At 43.6% G+C, this 13,487-nt stretch overlaps 1 protein-coding gene across 1 annotated transcript in view; it reads right to left on the reverse strand.

Annotated features, from left to right (window-relative positions):
• PRSS55 (serine protease 55) overlaps positions 1-13,487 on the reverse strand; it is a 62,264-nt gene that overhangs the window by 30,603 nt on the left and 18,174 nt on the right. Inside the window, exon 7 of the mRNA XM_058442074.1 lies at positions 12,624-12,749. The gene's annotated coding sequence lies outside the window, so the exon portion shown is untranslated. The remainder of the gene's footprint in view (positions 1-12,623; positions 12,750-13,487) is intronic.

Consider the following 13,487-nt stretch of genomic DNA (forward strand, 5'->3'; position numbering starts at 1 on the left):
GTTGTTTCCTGACTTTTTAATGATGGCCATTCTAACTGGTGTGAGATAGTATCTCATTGTGGTTTTGATTTGCATTTCTCTGACGGCCAGTGATGATGAACGTTTTTGCATGTGTTTTTTGGCTGCACAAATGTCTTCTTTTGAGAAGTGTCTGTTCATATCCTTTGCCCACTTTTTGATGGGCTTGTTTTTTTCTTGTAAATTTGTTTGAGTTCATTGTAGATTCTGGATATTAGCCCTTTGTCAGATGAGTAGGTTGCAAAAATTTTCTCCCATTCTGTAGGTTGCCTGTTCACTCTGATGGCAGTTTCTTTTGCTGTGCAGAAGCTCTTTAGTTTAATTAGATCCCATTTGTCAATTTTGGCTTTTGTTGCCATTGCTTTTGGTGCTTTAGACATGAAGTCCTTGCCCATGCCTATGTCCTGAATGGTATTGCCTAGGTTTTCTTCTAGGGTTTTTATGGTTTTTGGTCTAACATGTAAGTCTTTAATCCATCTTGAATGAATTTTTGTATAAGGTGTAAGGAAGAGATCCAGTTTCAGCTTTCTACATATGGCTAGCCAGTTTTCCCAGCACCATTTATTAAATAGGGAATCCTTTCCCCATTGCTTGTTTTTGTCAGGTTTGTCAAAGATCAGATGGTTGTAGATACATGGCATTATTTCTGAGGGCTCTGTTCTGTTCCATCGATCTATAGCTCTGTTTTGGTACCAGTACCATTGCTGTTTTGGTTACTGTAGCCTTGTAATATAGTTTGAAGTCAGGTAGCGTGATGCCTCTGGTTTTGTTCTTTTGGCTTAGGATTGACTTGGCGATGCAGGCTCTTTTTTGGTTCCATATGCACTTTAAAGTAGTTTTCTCCAATTCTGTGAAGAAAGTCATTGGTAGCTTGATGCGGATGGCATTGAATCTATAAAGTACCTTGGGCAGTATGGCCATTTTCACGATATTGATTCTTCCTCCCCATGAGCATGGAATGTTCTTCCATTTGTTTGTATCCTCTTTTATTTCGTTGAGCAGTGGTTTGCAGTTCTCCTTGAAGAGGTCCTTCACATCCCTTGTGAGTTGGATTCCTAGGTATTTTATTCTCTTTGAAGCAATTGTGAATGGGAGTTCACTCATGATTTAGCTCTCTGTTTGTCTGTTATTGGTGTATAAGAATGCTTGTGATTTTTGTGCATTGATTTTGTATCCTGAGACTTTGCTGAAGTTGCTTATCAGCTTGAGGAGATTTTGGGCTGAGACTATGGGGTTTTCTAGATATACAATCATGTCATCTGCAAACAGGGACAATTTGACTTCCTCTTTTCCTAACCGAATACCCTTTATTTCCTTCTCCTGCCTAATTGCCCTGACCGAACTTCCAACACTATTTTTAAGCGATCCATGACTATACCTCCAACTATCCCTGGCCCAGTCAGAGACTCTTTTTTTTTTTTTTTTTTAACAGAATCTTGCTGTGTCTCCCAGGCTAGAGTGCAGTGGTGCGATCTCGGCTCACTGCAACCTCTGCCTCCCGGGTTCAAGCAATTCTCCTGCCTCAGTCTCTCAAGTAGCTGGGACTACAGGTGCCCACCACCATAACTGGCTAATTTTTGTATTTTCAGTAGAGATGGGGTTTCACCATGTTGGCCAGGCTGGTCTTGAACTCCTGGCCTCGTGTGATCTGCCTGCCATGGCATCTCAAAAGTGCTGGGATGACAGGCATAAGCCACCGCGCCCGGCCCCTCATAGACTCTTCTAGATGGAAGCCCTGTCTCACTCTCCTCCTGTGTGGGGAGGAATCCTCTGGGCTCCCTCTGCTCAAAATCTATCACCATCTCCTCCTAGCTGCCCGTAAAATGTTAACAAGTAGCAGAAGTAGTGGACATCTGTGCTGTTCTTGACTCTGTGGGACGGCTTCCAGCTTTTCCCCAGTCAGCATGCTACTCACTTTTGGGCCAAGATAGATATACTTTATCATGTTAGGGAAATGCTCCTCTATTCCTATTTTTATGTGTCATTTAAAATTCAAGAACAATCATTGCCTATATTCTCTATCATTTTTCTAACTATTTTTACAAAAAGCAAAATTTATGTTTTGGGGTACCAGTCTATGGGCTTTTACACATGCATAGATTCATGTTAACCTCACTTATAGACAAGATATTGAAATTTTTAGTACTCCCAAGAATCCCCTCTATCTGCTCCTTTGTACTCACCCCTCCCCCACCCCCAACTCTTGGCAGCCACTGACCCGTTATCCACACCCAGAGTTTTGCCTTGTCCAGAATGCCATACAAATATAACCCTACACAGTATGTGACCTTTTCAGCCTGGATTCTCTGACTTAGCATAATGCACTTGAGACTCCTCTGTTGTTGCATGCACCAGTAGTTCCTTTTTATTCCTGGGTGGCATTTCATCATGTGGATAGATTACAGTTCACTTATCCATTCACACATTGAGAGATATTTGGGTATTTCCAGTTTGAAGGATTGTGAACAATCCCACAATAAATATTCCCGTGTGTCTGCTACAATGGCTAAAATAAAAACTTCTGATAGTACCAAGCGTTGGCAAGGATGTAAACATGTAAAGTGATAGTAACTCTTATTCACGGTTTTTTTTTTTTTTTTTGAGACGGAGTCTTGCTCTGTTCCCCAGGCTGGAGTGCAGTGGCGCGATCTCGGCTCACTGCAAGCTCTGCCTCCCGGGTTCACGCCATTTTCCTGCCTCAGCCTCTCCGAGTAGCTGGGACTACAGGCGCCCGCCACCGTGCCTGGCTAATTTTTTGTATTTTTAGTAGAGACGGGGTTTCACCGTGGTCTCGATCTCCTGACCTCATGATCCGCCCGCCTCGGCCTCCCAAAGTGCTGAGCCTTGACCCACTCCCCCCGGCCTTTTTTTTTTTTTTTTTTTTTTTTTGAGACAGAGTCTTGCTCTGTCTCCCAGGCTGGAGTGCAGTGCTGCGATCTTGACTCACTGCAACCTCTGCCTCCTGGGTTCAAGTGATTCTCCTGCCTCCTGCCTCAGCATCCCAAGTAGCTGGGACTACAGGCCCATGCCACCATGCCCAGCTAATTTTTGTATTTTTAGTAGAGACAGGGTTTCACTATGTTGGTCAGCCTGGTCTCAAACTCCTGACCTCAGTTGATCTGACTGCCTCGGCCTCCCAAAGTGCTGGGATTACAGGCGAGAGCCACTGCACTCAGCCTGAGCTCTTATCCATTGTTGATGGGAATGCAAAATGGTGCAGCCATGTGGAAAGCAATTGGGCAGTTTTGTAAAAGGTTGAGCGTGCATTGACCACATGACCTAGCAGTCCCTATCCAGGTATTTATCCCCCCAAAATTAAAAATTACACTCACACAAAAATCTCTCTTTTAAACTCTGCTTTTATTTAATTTTCATTGCTTCTCTAATTTACATACTCCTTATCCCTTACTATGCTGCCCAAAGAATTTTCTGTATTTTATTCTTCCGTTTCTAGCCCGACTTCTGCCAGCTCATGCCCCATCTCCTCCTGTTTTCTCACTTTCTCCTCATGTTTTCTTATAACCTCTTCCTTCAGTTTCTAATTTATAATCTTCTTTCACATAGGTGATTGCTTTATAAGGTTTTATTTTTTATGATTGATGGCAAAATATCTACTCAGATTTTTTTATTTGTTCTCGGTAATATTTTCCTATTTAGAGTTTCATCTAGTAAATGTTGCTGTTTTTTCGCATCCCTGTTCCTTTAAAAAAAGAATACATATTTATTAAGCCTGTGCCGAATCTCTATTTGCTTCTCATTTTCCTGGGCTATTTCCAGGAGTCCTTCAGGGCATGGATATTTGCTGGAGACTGGTGGCCACAGTGACCGTGTCCTTTACTCTGCATGTCTTTTTTGCCCCCCAACCCCCTACAGGCCTTCTTTGGATCCCTGTAAATTGGGTTGGCAATAATGCAGCTGGACCCTGTAAGAAATTTTTCTTTGTAGCGAGCACAACATTAAGCTTTCTCAGCAGCAGGTGCTGGAAGGATACTGCAGGTGGAAGGGGCCTTTCTTCCTGGTCCTCTCCGGCATGCTTCTGTTTGCTGCTGCTTGCTCCTATGGCGTGGTTGCCACCAGCATATGGGGAACACCTGGTGGTGCTCGGCTCCGCCATGCCTCTCTCAGTGAGCTCAATCCCTGTCTTCTGTTCAGTGACCTGTTCTACAAATGAGCCAAGGATGGCCCTTAGCTTGTTAATTTCTTCGTGGCAGGTTTCTCCTCATTAGCTCAAAAGCCTGCTGCTCCCAAACTCAATGTTTTACACATCCAGCTGTTTTTGAACATAGTCTAAATAGGTATTTAGCCATTTAAAGCTTGTCTGCTTTGCATACCCTGTGAAACTGCACTCAACATGTGCTAGCCACAGGTAATATGAAGCCTGTGGCTATAAAAGACCCCAAGCCATTGCTGTCCTTGAGAGCTCTCTGACCCAGAGACTCCCCACTGTGCCAGTGAACCGCATCACCTAGACGAGTAACCCCCTGTCAGAGTCCTCTTTCCTCAGAAGTCCCCTTGTCTTCTTCCTCTTCTGGATGGTGTCTCCTTAACCTCCAGATAGTCTCATGCTGTAAAGGGCTGCCCCTGCATGCAACCTCCCAAAGCATTTCCCAAATGAAACTTGTGTGTGCTGTCACCACCTCGTGATCATATCTTTTTCTTGGATCAGCCTCGAAATCCCCCGAGCCCTCTACACCTTTTCACTGCAGCTGTCCCAAGACAGACACACACACCCAGGTCTTGCACCCTCCCCAGCCAGTGGGCCGGCTCTTGACAAGCTCCCTGCAGGCACCTGTGTGCTGCACCAGTCCACCTGCTCTCCAGAGGGGTGTTCCTTGTTGCCAGTCCTGGCCACCGTTTCCTGGCCACCTGCACTCCCGAGGAGTGCATTCCGCTTTTCTAGCAAAGGGGATCAGCTCTGGCCCAGGGCAACCCGGCAAAAGTCTCTGTCTTCCACTGGGCTGCAGACACCTTCTTCAATGTGTTGTGAGTCCCACTCCTGGGGAGGGGGAGAGGCTCCCCTGCCAAGTTCGGCTCCTCCCCAGATACTCTCCTCCTGCCCTGCCATATCTTAGAGTGCTCCTCATGCTTTGTAGCCGCTCACCGGTTACAGTTCGTGATTCTTCCTGTTAAACTTTGCTTGTTCAAATCACTGCACAGTTTCCATCTCCGGAGTGGACCCTGTGTATCTTTGGTGCATCTCCATGGCCACTCTAACCCTATACACCTCTGAAAGAGCCCTGCTCAGACTTCCCCAGGTCTCTCCGCTCTCTGTGGCTGTGAAGAATGGACACAGAAAAAGGTGCAGGTTGCTGGTGTTTTCTGAGCTCTCCCTCTCTTTGGCCTGTTTGTGCTACCTTGCTCAGCTTTCAGCACTGGTCTTACTTGGGAAGATTCCGGGAATAACAGATAAGGATCTCTCCATGCTTCTCACGTACAAATGGCTCTTTCCTTTCTCGTTCAGAAAACATTCAATGTGGCCACAGGCCTGCTTTTCCAAACTCATCATGGTTACCATTTCATGAACAGCTTCAAGTCCACAATGGTGAGTTCCCGTGGCAGGTGAGTATCCAGATGTCTCGGAAACACCTCTGTGGAGGCTCAATCATACATCGGTGGTGGGTTCTGACAGCCGCACATTGCTTCCCAAGAACCCTGTAAGTGTCTTCATCTACATCCCGTCTTGTCAATGTATTGTCTGGGCTGGGCCGCTCAGTAGGCCAGTGCACAGGCCTATGAAGCCCTAGGTTCTGTGTGCAAAATGTTACATTGGCTTTGTACCCCAGGGTCTCTGCTGTACACCCACTCTCTCCCCTTTAGCCAACCGTATCCAAATGGGGGCTGCTAGTCAGAGCTGTGCACCCAGTACATCCAATACACTCTCTCCTGCCTGTCATCTGTATGAAGACAACACCCTGGAGTCACTGACTGAACACCTTCCCGTTGAGCACCTACTGTATACTGTTCCAAGTGCTGCGGACATAGGAGTTGACAAGACTGCCAAGGTCCCTGTCATCAAGGAGCTTACAGTCTCATCTCTCAGAGGGATTCGTTCCTCCTCTTGTGGTCGGGAGACTTTCCCTGGACTGTCAACCCACTGGTTCAGAGATTTGTCAGAGCTTGGGCTCCTTATTCCTACCTATCTGATCCTAGCCATGCTCCAGACCACTGTAGCTCACCCACTGCACTGGACTTCTCCTTAGTTGTCAACTCACTGTTTACAAATGTGTCTATGAATGTGAACTGCACTATCACCCTTGTTAGCACTGGTGTTTTTATATTCATTCTTTAGATTAGACATGGCTGTGGTAAATGTCACTGTGGTCATGGGAACAAGAACATTCAACAACATTCACTCGGAGAGAAAGCAAGCGCAGAAGGTCACTATTCACAAAGATTACAAACCGCCCCAGCTCGACACTGACCTCTCTCTGCTTCTACTTGCCACACCAGTGCAATTCAGCAATTTGAAAATGCCTGTCTGCCTTCAGGAGGAGGAAAGGACCTGGGATTGGTGTTGGATGGCAGAGTGGGTAACGACCAATGGGTATGGTACGTGCACCATTTTCAGAACCCATAGAAAGCCCAAATGTAGGGTACCTTGGGCCAGAGAGCATGATGCTTTGGGTGTGGGAATGCTTGGGTCTGAATTGTGGCTTTATCTTTCTTGAGCTCCTTCACCTTCCTCACCTTCAGAATGCCAGGAACGCCTCCTCAAAAAAGGTACGGGGATTAAATTAAATGAGGTCCCCAGTAAAAGCCTAGGACATAGAAGAATCTCAAAATATGAGACCCATGATAATTTTTGTGGAGCCAAAAGCATGATAAGCCAGTTTGGATCTTCCCACCTGTGGCTCTTTCACGATGACCATCTCCCCATCTATTGGCCACCCTATGTAAAATACCATCCAGAGATAGCTCTGAGCCAGTGATTCTCCAACCAAGCTCCATTACAGATGTCTCCACCCCTTTCCCTGCAAGGCACCAGGCTGCCCGGCCAGGGAAGATCTCTGGGAGGGTAGGAGTGTGGTGGGGAGAAGGCCAAGAGTTCCCCTGGCATTGTGGTCAGTTCCTTCCTACAAAGTGGCATGACCAGATGTATCTTCTTCTTGGTTTCTCCATTTGGCTTGGTGAAGACACTGGACAACACCAATTCAGAGGTTGGGCTGCTCTGATTCTCTGCATGGGGCAAAGCCTGGCTTGAAGAGATGGTGGGGCCAGGGAGGACCTTCATTCCAAATTCCCCTGGCAGGGGCTGAGGCTGGGGCTTTTGTGGGCTGCTTCTGGAGAGAATGAGCTTCCCACAGGAAGCACATTTAGTGGAGGAACTTCTTGTTGGGGCTGTTGGAGAGGAGATTGAAGTCATCCCAGGCCTCCATGCCCTGTGAATTTGTGATCTGCTGGACGTTGGTGGCCTCCCAGGCTTCCATGCTGATCGCGTGTGGGCTGTTCACTGTTGGCGGCTGATGCAGTGCTCACTCTCACACCAGCTTTCTCCCTTTGTCAGACCAATATGATGACTTAAACATGCACCTGGAAAAGCTGAGAGTGGTGCAGATTAGCCAGAAAGAATGTGCCAAGAGGGTAAACCAGCTGTCCAGGAACATGATTTGTGCTTGGAAGGAACCAGGCACCAATGGTATCTGCAAGGTACTCACCCCTGCCCAGCCCTCTCCTCCCTCCAGGTACCCCATCACTTTCTAGGTTCCCAAATGGGGGGGGCCTTAGCCTACACCACTAGGACCCTCCCATTTTCCCCTCCATGTTCTTGCTGGAGGTACCGTTGATTGCAGACTGTTCTTCCTTTTCTCATTCCCAGGGAGACAGTGGCGCACCTCTGGTTTGTGCTATTTATGGAACCCAGAGACTCTTCCAAGTGGGTGTCTTCAGGTGGGGCATAAGATCTGGCTCCAGGGGGAGACCTGGTATGTTTGTGTCTGTGGCTCAATTCCATGGATCCAGGAGGAGACAGAAAAGGAGCGGAAAGCCTATACTGTAATCTCAGGATCCACGAGAAGCTCGCTGGTATGTGCTCCTCAGTACCCCTTCTTGCTAGGATTGGGGTCTCAAATGCTGCTAGCCACCATGTTTACCGGTGATAAACTTAATTGCTAAGCTTTGGACCCACCCCTTTTCCTTCTCTTTCTTCTCTCTCCTCTCTTCCTTTCCGTTCTCACACAAGCATCTGTGGAGCATCTGCTGTGGGGTAGCAAGCACATCTTTTCACTGAGTGGAAACAAAATAGCTTGTGTGGCCAGACTGAAATACAAACGATAAGAATTTGTTTTTAGAAAGCTAAAAGACCATGTTTATTTAAATATCAGTGCCATGAAGGACAGCCAGGGACTAGTGGTAGTTTTCTGGGGGGCCCTTTCTTGGTTATGTCTACCTGGCATAGCTACAAAGGAGACAATCATATGTGGCCCCAGAAAAGAAAAGATTCATCTGCTCATTCATTCAGATACTTTGTGGAACAGGCACTGGAAAGATACAGGAATGTAGATGGTATGGGTAGTTCATGACGTCTAATGTATATGTCACAGCCAAATGTGTGCCTCTTCTCATAGGGTCCCTCGCAATTAGTAATTAGTTTCATTATATAAATGCAGTTGTCCCTTGGTATTTGTGGGAAATTGGTTCCAGGACCCTTCTTGGATACGAAAATCCATGGATGCTCAAGTTCCTCATATAAAACAGTATTTGTATATACCCTATGCAATCTTTCCATACACTTTAAATCTTCTCTAGATTACTTATAGTGCCTAATACAATGTCAATGCTATGTAAATTGTTGTTATACTGTATTGTTTTAAGGATAATAATTTTTAAAAAGTTCGTGCATGTTCAGTACAGATACAACCATCCATATTTTTTCCAAATACTTTCGATCTGAGGTTGGTTGAATCCACAGATGCAGAACTCATGGATATGGAGGGCCAAATGAACTTGTATACATACATGTATACATATACTTATGTATATACATGCGTCTGTATACATACCTATGTATGTATGCATGTGTCGGTATACATACATAATTTTATATATATATAAGTATTTAAAAATACATATTGTTTTATTTCTAAATACATATCATTTATTTATGGATAGTTTCCTTTTATTACATATATGTAAAGAGAGAGGGATTTATTTTAAAGAACTGGCCCATGTGATTGTGGGGGCTGGCAAGTCTAAAATCTGTGGGGAAGGCAGGTAAACTGGAGACCCAAGGAAGAGTTGATGTTGCATTTTCAAGTCCGAAGGCCATCTAGGGGAAAAATTTCTTCTTTGGGGGACTTAAATCCTCTCTCCTAAGACCTTCATCTGATTGGATGAGGCCAACTCACAAATGGAGGGCAATCTGCTTTCCTCAAGGTCTATTGATTCAAATGTTAATCATGTCTAAAAACAACCTTGAGAGCAACATCTACACTGCTGTTCAAACAACTGGGCACCAAAGCCTGGCCAAGTTGGACACATTAAATTAACCATCAACAGTGTCATAGTCCCATCTTTTGGACTACAGGGAACAAAATGAAATACAGGACTTCCCTCTTTGAAGTTTAATGGCTTACCAACCAAAAAAAGTCCAGGACCAGACGGATTCACAGCTGAATTCTACCAGAGGTACAAAGAGGAGCTGGTACCATTCCTTCTGAAACTATTTCAATCAATAGAAAAAGAGGGAATCCTCCCTAACTCATTTTATGAGGCCAGCATCATCCTAATACCAAAGCCTGGCAGAGACACAACAAAAAAAGAGAATTTTAGACGAATATCCCTGATGAACATCAATCGATGCAAAAATCCTCAATACAATACTGGCAAACCAAATCCAGCAGCACATCAAAAGGCTTATCCACCATGATCAAGTGGGCTTCATCCCTGGGATGCAAGGCTGGTTCAACATATGCAAATCAATAAAAATAATCCAGCATATAAACAGAACCAAAGACAAAAACCACATGATTATCTCCATAGATGCAGAAAAGGCCTTTGACAAAATTCAACAACCCTTCATGCTAAAAACTCTCAATAAATTAGGCATTTATGGGACGTATCTCAAAATAATAAGAGCTATCTATGACAAACCCACAGCCAATATCATACTGAATGGGCAAAAACTGGAAGCATTCCTTTTGAAAACTGGCACAAGACAGGGATGCCCTCTCTCACCACTCCTATTCAACATAGTGTTGGAAGTTCTGGCCAGGGCAATCAGGCAGGAGAAGGAAATAAAGGACATTCAATTAGGAAAAGATGAGGTCAAATTTTCCCTGTTTGCAGATGACATGATTGTATATCTAGAAAACCCCATTGTCTCAGCCCAAAATCTCCTCAAGCTGATAAGCAACTTCAGCAAAGTCTCAGGATACAAAATCAATGTACAAAAATCACAAGCATTCTTATACACCAATAACAGACAAACAGCCAAATCATGAGTGAACTCCCATTCACAATTGCTTCAAAGAGAATAAAATACCTAGGAATCCAACTCACAAGGGATGTGAAGGACCTCTTCAAGGAGAACTGCAAACCACTGCTCAATGAAATAAAAGAGGACACAAAAAATGGAAGAACATTCCATGCTCATGGGGAGGAAGAATCAATATCGTGAAAATGGCCATACTGCCCAAGGTACTTTATAGATTCAATGCCATCCCCATCAAGCTACCAATGACTTTCTTCACAGAATTGGAGAAAACTAAAGTTCATATGGAACCAAAAAAGAGCCCGCATCACCAAGTCAATCCTAAGCCAAAACAACAAAGCTGGAGGCATCACGCTACCTGACTTCAAACTATACTACAAGGCTACAGTAACCAGAACAGCATGGTACTGGTACCACAATAGAGACATAGATCAATGGAACAGAACAGAGCCCTCAGAAATGATGCCGCATATCTACAACTGTTTGATCTTTGACAAACCTGACAAAAACAAGCAATGGGGAAAGGATTCCCTATTTAATAAATGGTGCTGGGAAAACTGGCTAGCCATATGTAGAAAGCTCAAACTGGATCCCTTCCTTATACCTTATACAAAAATTCATTCAAGATGGATTAGAGACTTAACTGTTTGTTAGACCAAAAACCATAAAAACCCTAGAAGAAAACCTAGGCAATACCATTCAGGACATAGGCGTGGGCAAGGACTTCATGTCTAAAACACCAAAAGCAATGGCAACAAAAGCCAAGATTGACAAATGGGATCTAATTAAACTAAAGAGCTTCTGCACAGCAAAAGAAACTACCATGAGAGTGAACAGGCAACCTACAGAATGGGAGAAAATTTTTGCAACCTACTCATCTGACAAAGGGCTAATATCCAGAATCTACAATGAACTCAAACAAATTTACAAGAAAACAAACAACCCCATCAAAAAGTGGGCAAAGGATATGAACAGACACTTCTCAAAAGAAGACATTTGTGCAGCCAAAATACACATGAAAAAACGTTCATCATCACTGGCCGTCAGAGAAATGCAAATCAAAACCACAATGAGATACTATCTCACACCAGTTAGAATGGCCATCATTAAAAAGTCAGGAAACAACAGGTGCTGGAGAGGATGTGGAGAAATAGGAACACTTTTACACTGTTGGTGGGACTGTAAACTAGTTCAACCATTGTGGAAGTCAGTGTGGCGATTCCTCAGGGATCTAGAACTAGAAATACCATTTGACCCAGCCATCCCATTACTGGGTATATACCCAAAGGATTATAAATCATGCTGCTCTAAAGACACATGCACATGTATGTTTATTGCAGCACTATTCACAATAGCAAAGACTTGGAACCAATCCAAGTGTCCAACAAGGATAGACTGGATTAAGAAAATGTGGCACATATACACCATGGAATACTATGCAGCCATAAAAAATGATGAGTTCATGTCCTTTGTAGGGGCATGGATGAAACTGGAAACCATCATTCTCAGCAAAATATCCCAAGGACAAAAAACCAAACACCACATGTTCTCACTCATAGGTGGGAAATGAACAATGAGAACACATGGTCACAGGAAGGGGCACTTCACACTCTGGGGACTATTGTGGGGTGGGGGGAGGGATAGCATTAGGAGATATACCTAATGCTAAATGACGAGTTAATGGGTGCAGCACACCAACATGGCACATGTATACATATGTAACAAACCTGCACGTTGTGCACATGTACCCTAAAACTTGAAGTATAATAAAATTTTAAAAAAAGATAATGTGGTACATATACACCATGGAATACGATGCAGCCATAAAAAATGATGAGTTCATGTCCTTTGTAGGGACATGGATGAAGTTGGAAACCATCATTCTCAGCAAACTATCGCAAGGACAAAAAACCAAACACCGCATGTTCTCACTCATAGATGGGAACTGAACAATGAGAACACATGGACACAGGAAGGGGGACATCACATACTGGGGCCTGTTGTGGGTTGGGGGAGGGGGGAGGGATAGCATTAGGAGATATACCTAATGTTAAATGAAGAGTTAATGGGTGCAGCACACCAACATGGCACATGTATACATATGTAACAAACCTGCACGTTGTGCACATGTACCCTAAAACTTAAAGTATAATAAAAAAAAGAACACAACACATACCCAACATTAGATGGCAAAAGAAAGTGAATTCCCTTATGCCACTAAAACGCCACTCTTCTTGATGCCCTTCAGTTCACGGAAGGAGACACTTGGTTCTTTTCTCTCATGACCCTGAGACAGGGTTCCCTGTTTAAGTCAAAATCACAAAGGTTAATTTTTTTCAGTTTTTTATCTCTACATTTAAAAAAATGAATACGCTTTTGACAGTTATAGGTTTATAAAAAAATTGAGCAGAAAATATTATACAATGGATTCCCATACGCCCAATCTCCTCCCAATTTCTCCTATTTTAATATCTTGCATTAGTGTGGCACATTACAATTAATGAGCCAATATTGATGCATTAACTAGAATCTAGAGTTTACATTAGGATTCACTGTTTGCATTGCACATGCTATGGGTTTTGATGAGTGTATAATGACATGTGGCCACCATTGTAGTAATCACACAGAGTGGCTTCCCTGCCAAAAAATCCTCAGTGTTTCCCTTGTTCATCTATACTGTGGCAACCACTGATATTTTTACAGTCTCCTACAGATTCCCACGAATTAAGTTCAGCCAAACGTGAGTACAAAACATACAATTGCTAAATTCATAAACAGAAAACAAACCATCATGAAAAAGAACAGGAAAGAAGATTACACACCCAGAGTTCAGATATTTAAATTATTAGATAGTAAATGTAAATAATTATGTATAAAATATTTTTTAAAAGGCAGAAACTTAAAATGAGACTGAAAACAAACTACCATCAAAAAATGGCCAGGCAGAATTGAAAAAGAATCCAGTGGAATTTATGGAAATAAAAATATAATCAGTAAACCAGTAGATGGATCTGAACATTACTCAGGATGCTAAAAAGCA

Source organism: Hylobates moloch, unplaced genomic scaffold, assembly GCF_009828535.3.
Source record: "Hylobates moloch isolate HMO894 unplaced genomic scaffold, HMol_V3 SCAFFOLD_8, whole genome shotgun sequence".
In the NCBI taxonomy this organism is placed as follows: Eukaryota; Metazoa; Chordata; class Mammalia; order Primates; family Hylobatidae; genus Hylobates; species Hylobates moloch.